The 12,312-nt window shown below is 32.6% G+C and overlaps 1 protein-coding gene across 5 annotated transcripts in view; it reads left to right on the forward strand.

The window, feature by feature from the left end:
* Nucleotides 1-12,312, forward strand: part of LOC126879116 (gastrula zinc finger protein XlCGF57.1-like) — a 95,980-nt gene that overhangs the window by 40,491 nt on the left and 43,177 nt on the right. The window lies entirely within an intron of this gene.

The following is a 12,312-nucleotide window of genomic DNA, read 5'->3' on the forward strand; positions in this document are numbered from 1 at the left end:
AAGTTGGTAAAAATTAAACGAATATTTTAGCAACAATTCAATTGATAATTAACAATTTACGATCGCAATAATAACCAAAATAATCATGATACATTGATCAAACCTATAAAGATTATAAAGATGAGATGCTTATTTAATATTTTATCGACAAAATATAAATTTTTCTTTTTTTGCATAATCTTTAAATTTTGAAAAAAAAAATAGTTATAATACGTTGGTCTAATTAGTAAAGTACAAAGAAAGGTTATTTACCAGCAATTTTATTTCTTTAATCGAATTATAAGATCCTATATATTATTATTATAGGTATGCAAAGTCCACAGATAGTGTGCTACTTTTTTTATAAACAAAATGGCGCCAACAAATCGTATTTTTTTCAATTATTGCTCTATAACTCCGAAGATTTTAACTTTACACCAAAAATACTCAAATAAAATTCACCCCAATTTAATTCTACATAGAGGCATGTTTTTCCCGATTTGCTCCGACGAAAATTTTCCTCGGAAAACGTTTGTTTTCCCAACAAAATCTCGAATTTTCAAATAATTTTTTTGGGCCAGTAATTATTTATCAATAATTATATAGCTTGGTGAAATAAAAGCTTTCTTGGTATAGATTAAAAATTCAGAAGCCGGTTAAAATGAAACGAATATTTTAGCAACAATTCAATTGTTAATTAACAATTTACAGTCGCAATAACAACCAAAATAATCATGAGACATTGGTCAAACTTAGAAAGATTATAAAGGTGTGATGCCTATTTAATATTTTGTCGACAAAATATAAATAAATGTTTAAAAAAATTGTTATAAACAAATTAACATTTCCTAGAAATTGTTTATTATATTTTAATTTTAAAAAATACTTAAAATGCGTATTTCATAGGTCTTGAAAATGAATGCTTTAAAAAAATTTTCCAACCATTTGCAAAAAAGTTAGGAAACAGCAAAATAAATATACGATATCTCCATTGTTTATAATTTGTTTTAATTGTTTCAAAGCTTAAAAGTGAGTCTATGGTACAATCTAATTACTCACAAAGAATGTCAAAAATTAGTGCAATGGTTATATTTTAATCAAAGATTAAAAATACTTTTTTTTGTAATTTTTAGCGCGAAAGTAGGCTTGATACAGAACCGGAGATAAAATGTTCACTCGAAGCGACTGACACGCTTAAACTCGCGCGAGTTGTGTATGTGGGCGGGTAGCTACGGTTCTGTATTATTCTACTTTCGCGCGTGTAAATTACAAAAAAATATATTTATAATCTTTAATTAAAATATAACCATTAAGCTGATAATCGACATTGTTTTATAAATAATTAGCTTGTACTTTAAACTCACTTCTACGCTTTGAAAGAATTAAAAAAAATTATTAACACCGTAGTAATCGTATGTTTACTTTGCTGTTTCATAACTTTTTTGCAAATGGTTGCAAAAAAGTTTTAAAGCATTCATTTTCAAGATATTTGAAATGCGCATTTTAGCTATTTTTTAAAATTATAATATAATAAAAACTTTCTAAGAAACGTTAATTTGTTTATAACTATTTTTTTTAAACATTTAAAGATTATGCAAAAAAATAAAAAATTTATATTTTGTCGACAAAATGTTAAATAGGCATCTCATCTTTATAAGATTTCAAAGTTTGATCAGTGTATCATAATTATTTTGGTTATTATTGCGACCGTAAATTAATAATTAAAAATTGAATTGTTGCTAAAATGTTCGTTTAATTTTCACCAGCTTCTGGAACTATAATCTAAACGAAGGATGCTTTTAAGTCACCAAATAATTTAATTATTGGTAAATAATTACTTATCTAAAACTTTATTTGAAAATTAAAGATTTTGTTGGGAAATCCCGCATTTTCCGAGGAAACTTTTCGTCGGAGCAGATCGGGAAAAAACGTCTCTATGCAGAATTTAATCACGGTGAATTTTTATTTGAGTGTTTTTGTTGTAAATTTAAAATCTTCGGAGTTATAGAGCAATAATTGAAACAAACACGATTTTCGGGCGCCATTTTGTTTATAAAAAAAGTAGCACACTATCTGCATGCATACCTATATCGACTTTGCATACCTATATTATTAATATATAGGATTTTATAATTCGATTCCTGCAATAAAATTGCTGGTAAATAACTTTTCCCAAAAATGGCCTATTCTCCGATAATCAGCCCAGACTATATGATGGTGCATACTGCACCAAAAACCATTTGATGTGAAATGTGCACAAAACAGTTTACACAAAGTGCAAACTTAAAAAGACATAATATTATAGTGGTGCTTATTGATAAAAACCATTTTGATGTGAAATAATTATACGTAAAACAGTTAATTTGGTTAATTAGTAATTATTTTTATAATAAATAATGAGCTGACTTAGTGCGTTCTGCTTGTTCATAATGTTACTATTTTACACAATTAGACACACAACGAATCCCATTTCAATGTTAATTTTAGTCGTATCAATTTGATCATTGTTTTATTCTATAATCTTGGACAATTAGGTCAACAAGGACAATAGAAATTTAATTATTAGATACCTACAAAAAATTGCATGCATTAAATGCCGAAATCTCTCGAAGCTTCGAAGATGGCGTGACCCTAGACACCAGGTGTCGGTTCTGAAGACATATTCGTCTTTAGCAAACCCAAAACCTCCCTGAGTAATATGGTTGCATCAATTTAATGCCAAGAACCCTCGAAACTCCAGAAGATGATGTGCCTTAGCAGTGACACTGTGCATCAGATGCCCCGAGAATCAGTGATGATGGCGTATTCGTGTTCAGCGACCCCCAAAAGCCCCCGATTGACAAAATCTTGCCCTTAATTATTTAAGCATGTTTATGTACTTTTGGATACATTTTATGCAGTTTAAAATGCAATTATGCATTTCCACCCATTTTTACTTTTCCCGATATCATCCTTCATCCCACGGTGTTCAAGAGAAAATCTAAATAAAAATTGATCGAACCCCCTATTTTTTTTGCTTTTATGCTTGCATTATCCCTTGTAGCTCAAAAATACGTCAAAAATTAAAATCGGCTACGGGGCACTTTTTTGCGCATGCGTAAAAGAATATTTTTGCTATTTATTTTTCTGTTTTTTTATTTTCTTTATCTTTATAATAGGATTTTGATATATTTTAATAAGTGTGAGTATGTATCTGATATGTATACACACACTCGCACATATTCACACAGACATACACACACACACACAAATATACCGGGTGTTGAATAGTCAAACGGGCCATAGGAACCAATGAGGAATTCTAAACTGTTGAATTCCTGCTTCCTTAATTCTTTTAAATCCAAGTCATGAGAAACTATTTGTAAAGGACTGAAATCTGTATCAAAAACATATTTATGTTAAAATTGTTCTACGAATTAGACATTCCAAAATTTTGCAAAAATGTAAAACAATTGCCAGAGTATTATTAGTCCAATCGACCTCTAAAAGTCAGATTTGACCTCTAAAAATCTTATGAACAAACTGACTTCATTTGCTACAAAATGCAAAAATTCACCAAAGCTGAACATATTTTATCTTTAAAATTCATTTGGATTTTTGTCAAAAGGGCGCTCTGATCAAAAGATATTGAATTTTGACCGTCGAGTTGATACAAATTCTATTTAAAAAATTGAGTTCGCGAGCGTAACTGACATTTAAAATCGCCGGTCGCTTCAAGCGTTGTTTCTGAAAGAATGGTTCATTCTGCACAAAAAATGCTAACAAATATTTTTGTTCAATATCTGAGCTACATTTTGTTTAAATCATTTTTTATGCGGCGTAAACATATTCTTGGTAATATGAAGTTTTCGATTTCCCCCTCTACGACGGGTGGTTTTAGGGGGAAGCCCGGGGATAGGACTGGCAATCTTTTTTGCATCTTTTTTGGGGTACCAAAGTTGATATTTTTAGCAAAATTCAGCTAGTTCGTATGGTTTTTAGAGGTCAAATCTGACTTTTAGAGGTCGATTGGACTAATAATTATCTGGCAATTGCTCTATATTTTTGCAAAATTTTGAAACGAGTTTAATTCGTAAAACAATTTTAACATTTGTTTTTAATACAGATTTCAAGTCCTCTACAAATAGTTTCTCATGACATTTGATTTAAAATAATTAGGAAAGCAGAAATTCAACTGTTTAGAATTCCCCATTGTTTCCTCATGGCAGTTTGACTATTCAACACCCGGTATATTTGTGTGTGTATGTGTATGTCTGTGTGTATATGTGTGAGTGTGTATACATATATTATCATATACATACTCACACATATTAAAATATATGAAAATCCGATTATACAGATAAAGACAGGGCCGCCGCTACCATGTGTGCAAAGTGTGCATCGCACACTGGCGGCCAAAAGCAGGCCACTGATGATAATAATTTTATAAAACGAAAATAAATTCAAAAAATTAAATAGTAATGATTCAGATATTTCTATAAACTCTAATATTCCAAACAATCTAAACAGAAATGCCAGAAAATGTTATTTATTATATGAACTGCCGTTTTGCAGTTGTAGTCATAAACTAGTTCCGGGAATGCTTTTTAATTCAAAGTGGCTGGCGGCTTTCGGACTTTAAGATATTTTTATCTACGTGATCCATATGCGATTTTTTTCAAATTCTGATCATTTATGATTTGTTAAGAGAGTATGATACGACAATAGGATACTTTCTGAGAATTTAGATAAGTGCTTGTGAAGTTTCTCTCAATGAGTTCGATGGTTGCTTTGTTATAATATTGTTCCTTTATGCTTATGTATGGTTATATAATATGGGTTATAGTTCAGTCTAAGTTGAGAATTTGATGATTTTAGACACGCTTTTGATAAACGATTTTGTTTGTAATATATTTGCCCGTTAATAAACGATTGCCCGTTTCTTTTGCACACTACTGTATTTCAAATAGGCCTGGCTCCCGTGTACCAAAAAAAAAAAAGTTGATTAATAGCAAGCTGAAATTTTTTAATAGCTTAACGGTGTTTAGTCGTACAAACTTTGATGTACGGGAACACTGGAACGGGAAGTTTTAATTGTGGAACAGTTTAAATATTGGAACGTCAGATTACGAAAACGTCCCATGTGTTTTGTAGGACAGAATATCCAATTGATTTGTTACCCTTTCATTAAACTCTCATGCAAAAATCAGACTGCTACTACTAACCAACATGATTCCTGTCATTTAACATGTTCTTCGTGTTCCACTCATTAAAATGCCCAGTTAGGGATAAACAAAAGTCTGATGTTTGCATGAGAGTTTAATGAAATGGTAACAAATCAATTGGAATTTATGTCCGACAAAATACATGGAACGTTTTCATAGTCTGACGTTCCAAACTTTTAACCTGTTGCATAATTAAAACTTCCAGTGTTCCCATACATCAAACTTTGTCCGACTAGACACCGTTAAGCAATTAACAAATTTTCAGCTTACTTAACTTAACTTTTTTTGTACGCGGGATCCAGGCCTATATATTTAAATATATTAGTAAACAATTAAGCATGCCGAATGTTGTAAAAGTAGTCATGTGAACAAAACTTACACGTAGGTATTAGTGCAAGATTGCATTTCTGTATAGTATTACAGTGGAACCCCGATAAGTCGGCCCCCGATAACCCGGAAGTCCGGCTAACCCAGACCGATTTTCATCAGATAAACATTTTGATTTTCAGTACATATTTTGACAATGACACCCGTTCTGGGCGTCGAAATGTTAATAAAATTATTTTTTCAATTTAATTGTGGCTTATTTCCCATCAAAATAGTTAATTATCAGCAATAAAAATGTATGTATGTAATATAATATTTGAGAGATAATGTGTATTTGTGTAATTTGAACTATAGATAGTAAAAATGACTCATGGGCACAAGCCGGCAGAAACAACAGGCACCTGTCTGTATTATTCTTTTATTTTTTATTTCAAACTGTGTTAGCATTGTTTAAGAAAGACTATTTAAAAAATTCTTTTTTAATCAAATAATCAATGGTCTTAGTTTTCACTGTTCTTAATACATAATAACAAAACATCCTTCGGATTGTGAGTATGAATACAGTATTGTGGTATTGTTCGCTTCGGTTTGCTTAGGTTTGTGTTTGCGTGTTTTTAGTAATTAATATGTGTAGGTACTGTGCATATTTATATATATTTCATGTTATTTCAATTCTAACGGAGTTTATCTGTAAGTACTATACCGTATTTTATTAATTTTTACCATATTCTCCGGCTAAGCCGGATTTTCGATAACCCGGATCGGCCGCGGTCCCGATTAATACTCAATCGGCCTCAGTAAATTAATATTAATCCTATCGATTTTCATACTGACATAATTGATCACTTTACTCCAGCCGTTTTTATAAATAATGAAAATCAAAAATTTTCTACATCTAAATCTCTAGTCATAATTAATAACCTTAATATCGAAAAACTAAAACAGCTTTTAAAAAATTAATATTAGAATGCAAATTACATCATCAAAATATATTCTCAAATTGCATATATTTATAAATAAGTTAAATAATTACATGTCATACAAACCTCTAGCTAGGGAGATAAAGCGCTTAAATAAAAAAAAATAGCAAAAATAAAACCTTGGATAACTGTGGGGTTTATATCATCATCATTCTCTTTGCCTTATCCCTATGCGGGGTCGGCTTCCCTAATTGCATTTCTCCACACAATTCTATCTTGGGTCATATCAATGTTAATCCCCTTTACCAACATGTCCTGCCTTATCGCCTCCCCCCAGGTCTTCTTTGGTCTTCCTCTCCTACTCCTTCCAGGAATCTGCACTTCAGCTATTCTTCGTATTGGGTGGTTAACGTCTCGACGTTGAACATGACCAAACCATCTTAACCTATGCTCTCTCATTTTGACATCAATTGGTGCCACACCTAGACTTCCCCTAATATACTCATTTCTAATTTTGTCCTTCTTTGTCACTCCACTCATCCATCTAAGCATTCTCATTTCCGCCACATGCACGCGTTGTTCCTCTTTCTTTTTCACTGCCCAACATTCAGTTCCTTACATCATAGCCGGTCTTATGACTGTTTTATAGAATTTTCCCTTCAGCTTCATTGGAATTTTTCTGTCACACAACACACCACTCGCTTCTTTCCACTTCATCCATCCAGCCCTAATTCTACTGCATGCATCTCCATCTATTTCTCCATTACTCTGTAATACCGATCCTAGGTACTTAAAACTATTGCTTTTCACAATCATTTCACCATCCAAAGATACCATTTTATTTGTAGTAGCTCCATCTTTAAATGAACATTCCAAATACTCTGTTTTTGTCCTACTAAGTTTTAAACAAAATCCACGAGGAAAATAAACTTCCTAAGTTTTAAACCTTTTTCCTCCAGAGCTTGTCTCCACTGTTCCAGTTTTTGTTCTAAGTCTCTTTCACTATTTCCTACTAACACGACATCATCAGCATACATTAAGCACCATGGAATGTTACCCTGTAGTTTCGCTGTTATCTGGTCCAAAACTAATGAGAATAAATACAGACTAAGCACAGAGTCTTGGTGCAATCCTACTTTCACATGAAATTTATCAGTCTCTCCCACACCTGTCCTAACACTAGTCGTTACTCCCTCATACATATCCCTCACAATCTTTACATATTCACCAGGGACTCCTTTCTTATTGAGTGCCCACCACAGAATCTCTCGAGGAACTCGTATCATATGCTTTCTCAAGATCAATGAATACCATATGAGCGTTTTTTTCTTTACTCCTGTATTTTCCATCAACTGCCTTATAATGAAAATTGCATCTGTTGTTGATCTCCCCTGCATAAAGCCAAATTGATTCTCGGATATTTCGGTCTCTTCACGTAACCGTCTGTCAATTACTCTTTCCCATATTTTCATGGTGTGGCTAAGCAGTTTTATAGCCCTGTAGTTTGTGCATTGTTGTATATCTCCCTTGTTTTTGTAAACAGGTACCAGTATACTGCTTCTCCATTCGTCTGGCATTTGTCCGACTTCCATAATTCTATTAAATAGACCTGCTAGCCACCTTGTTCCTGTCTCTCCCAATGCTCTCCATACTTCCCCAGGAATATCATCTGGTCCTACCGCTTTTCCTTTCTTTATTTTTTGAAGCGCTTGAGCCACTTCCTCGTTGGTTGTTTTGGTGACCATTGCTGCTACTGTCTCCGTTTAACTGTGGGGTTTATATCTAGGCATTTATTTTTTTTTTCGAATCCTGAGAAAACTAATAAGTATTTTTAAAAAATTTAAACGCAGAATGAAAGATTACGTTATTACCGAGGGCCGAAAGCACTGAGAACATCTATAATGTTTATTTTAATAAGTTACAGGGGTAAAAAAAAGAGAAAATTTAGTGTGGTTTTTAATTTTAAATATCTCATTCAAAAGAAAATTTTTATTTATTCTAAGGGACTTTCGGTCCTCGGTAATAATATAGTCTTTCATTCTGCGTTTAAATTTTTCAAAAATATTTATTAGTTTTTTCAGGATTCGAAAAAAATGGACACCGTGTCTGTGGTGATATTTTCCAAATCGAACATTCGCTATCTTTGTCATACAACGCACTCAGTTGAACAGAATGTGGTAACAAGATAGTGATAAACAAGGTTACTAAATGTTTGACACTGATACGGCTTTAGGAATATTTTGAGTTGTTTATTAAATAATATTGATAGTGCATTTGATACATCATTGATTTAAGACGTGAAATTAATAAAAACTTATTTATTGTTTATTATTTATGGAAGATCTAATCAGAGAATACACCAGGATATATTCTGTGATCCAAGTATTTTTTTTTGTCAAAGGTGTTAAAAATTTATCTAAGCATTCCATAGTAACAATTTATATTATCAAAAAAATCGCTTTTACTCTTTTCTCGATTATTAGTTTTTATTGTATAGTATATAAATTATTGTAATCACTTAATGCATAGTTACTGAAAGAATTATCATATTAATTAACTGAATTAATAATTTAAGCGGTAATACAAGTAACGGTTATCCAAGATCATTCAAAAGCCATCTATAAGTTAATCATGGCAGTGTCATTGTCAAACAATGTTTACGTTTCCATACCAGCGAGAATTTTACTACACGTAATTTTCTGTGTAAAGAAAGAAAAAGTAGGGATATTCGTAAAATAGTTGCGCCTACGCTCTTAATGTTAATTACAAAAACTATAGAATACACTCAGGTGCAAAAAAATTGATCCACTGAAAAATTGGTCATTTTTGATGTCTCGAATTTCCTAAACCTGTTGTCCGATTTAAGTGATTTTTTTACCATGTTATAACATTATTAATTATCAATATCTCTGTAATCATATTGTTGCTAGACATGTAAACTGTCATTGTATACTGAGTGTACGAATCAAACTGTGTTTTTTTCTCAAAGTTCGCATCACCCTGTGGACTATTCTAGAGTTGATAGAATATTGAAATTAAAAACCAACTATAGCCTCAGGTTTTCTTAACATTCTGTTTTTAGATTCATTCACTTATGTTGGATAATAAAAAAGTTAGGTACTTTAACAACTGGCCAAGTTCGTCATCAGTACAGGGTGTTTCGAAATAAGTGCGGCAAACTTTAAGGGGTAATTGTACACATGAAAATAATGACAGTTTGCTTTATAATCATATGTCCGCAAATGCTTCGTTTCCAAGATACGGTGCGTTCAATTTTTTTTTACAAACTGATGATTTATTTATTGCTTTAAAACGAGTTGAGATATGCAAATCAAATTTGGTGGGTTTTAAGACGTAGTTATTGCACATTTTTTGACATACAGTTAAGAATTTAATATTCACCATTAGCGCACAAACGGGTATTATGACCGATCATATTACCCGTATGCACGCCAATGGTGAATATAAAATTCTTAATTGTATGTCAAAAAATGTGCAATAACTATGTCTTAAAACCCACCAAATTTGATTTGCATATCTTAACTGGTTTTAAAGCAATAAATAAATCATCAGTTTGTAAAAAAAAATTGAACGCACCGTATCTTGGAAACGAAGCATTTGCGGACATATGATTATAAAGCAAACAGTCATTATTTTCTCATGTAAAATAACCCCTTAAAGCAGTCATGTCAAAGATACGGCCCGCGATCGCAATGTGTCACAGAAAGAAGAATCATGTTTTTTAGAGCTTTTAGACTTCACTCGATTGCTCTACGGAAGTTTTAAAATGCGTACACTACACTACATTTATAAGTCATTTCAAAGGCAGCGCGTACCTAGACAAGCGAGAGAGATAGACAGTAACACCATCTCTTAGCGGAAACACCCTATTATTTTTGTTGAGAACAATAGAATCTTCCATGCGCTTCGAGTCTAGACTAGAACCTTCCTTATCGATATAAAAGAAGTGCGTCGACGTGTCACGTGAGTCAGTTGCGAAGTAGTGGTTGAGAAGGTATTGTACATTTGTTTGTGTCGTGCGTGTGCGATATCCATAATTGTGTCGAGTTCCATATTTGTTACGATTTCGGCATAATGTCACAAAAACGTAAAGTTGATAGTGAACGTAGAGTTTTTCAGTCTAAATGGGAAAATGCATATTTTTTCATAGAATGGAAAGGTAAACCACTGTGTTTGATTTGCAATCAAACAGTTGCTGTTTGTAAGGAGTTTAACTTGAAGAGACACTATGATACGAATCATAAATCAAAATTCGATTGTTACACTGAAAAAATAAGAATGGACAGATTGTCATCTTTAAAATCTAAACTTCAAGGTCAACAATCGATGTTTACTAAAGCTAATACTGAGAGCGAAGATGCCCTGAAATCAAGTTTTATTATTGCATTAGAAATCGCGAAGAGATCAAAACCTTTCACTGATGGTGATTTTATTAAAGACTGTATGTTGAAAGTTGCCTATGTTTCATTTCCATTTCAAAAGTCAATAATTCAAAATATTTCGCTGTCAAGAAACACTGTTGCTTCAAGAATAAATGATTTATCTCAAAATTTGGTTCTTCAACTGAAGGAGAAAATTAAGGAATTTACAAACTTTTCACTGGCTGTTGATGAGAGCACTGATACTGTTGATACAGCTCAACTTGCTGTTTTTATACGAGGTATTAACAGTAACTTTGAAATAACTGAAGAACTATTAAAGTGCGTTCCATTGACAGGTACTACAACAGCAAATGATATTTATTCTGCATTGGAGCATTTGATGGCAGAATATGGACTCGATTGGAATATACTTAGCAGCACAACTACGGATGGCGCTCCTGCCATGGTTGGCCAACATTCGGGCGTTGTAACTAAATTAAAACAGAAAACATCAGGAAATTTTGTGGGATTTCACTGTATAATTCACCAGGAATCATTGGCATCCAAACATTTAAAAATGGACCATGTCATGCAACCTATAATTAAAATAGTAAATTTTATAAGGAGCAGAGGACTAAATCACCGACAGTTCAGGCAGTTTTTACAAGATTTGGACGAAAAGTTTTCTGATGTCCCTTATTTCACCGAAGTTCGTTGGCTCAGTCGAGGAGTAGTTTTAGAAAGATTTTTTGCATTACGTGACCCTATTCAAGCTTTCATGTTAGAAAAAGGCAACCCAATTGATTATGACAATGACTGGTGGGTTGATTGTGCCTTTTTGGTAGATATGAATAAACACTTGACTGATCTGAATGTAAAGTTACAGGGTAAAAATCTGATTGTCACTCAAATGTACTCATGTATTCAAGCCTTTGAAACAAAGTTGAGGCTGTGGGAAAATCAGGTAAAAAATCAAACTTTGGATCATTTCCCTCATTTAAAATCATTTGGCACAGTGGATCAAAAAAAATTGGATCAATATTCTCAACTTCTGCAAAATCTTATCACGGAATTCAACAATCGTTTTGAAGACTTCCACACAATGAATGAAATGGAATTCCCAATTTTCAACAATCCATTCAATTTTGAAGCTTCACAGGCACCAGTTCATTTGCAAATGGAGTTGATAGATCTTCAATCGGACAGTATTTTGAAAGAAAAATTTAAAGAGGTTAACGCACTTACATTTTATACACAATATTTCAAGAGTTTGGATAACTACCCGGAATTAAAAAAGCATGCAGCACGCATTCTGTGCATGTTTGGTAGCACCTATTTATGTGAGCAGATGTTTTCCGTCATGAAAATAAATAAGAACAAACATCGCACAAGACTTACAAATGAACATCTCCAATCAATTCTTAAAATAAATACAACGAATATGATACCTGACATCAATGAGCTTGTCAAAAACAAGAGAAGTCAGGTATCTGGATCCTC

Source organism: Diabrotica virgifera, chromosome 1 (assembly GCF_917563875.1).
Source record: "Diabrotica virgifera virgifera chromosome 1, PGI_DIABVI_V3a".
Taxonomy (NCBI): domain Eukaryota; kingdom Metazoa; phylum Arthropoda; class Insecta; order Coleoptera; family Chrysomelidae; genus Diabrotica; species Diabrotica virgifera.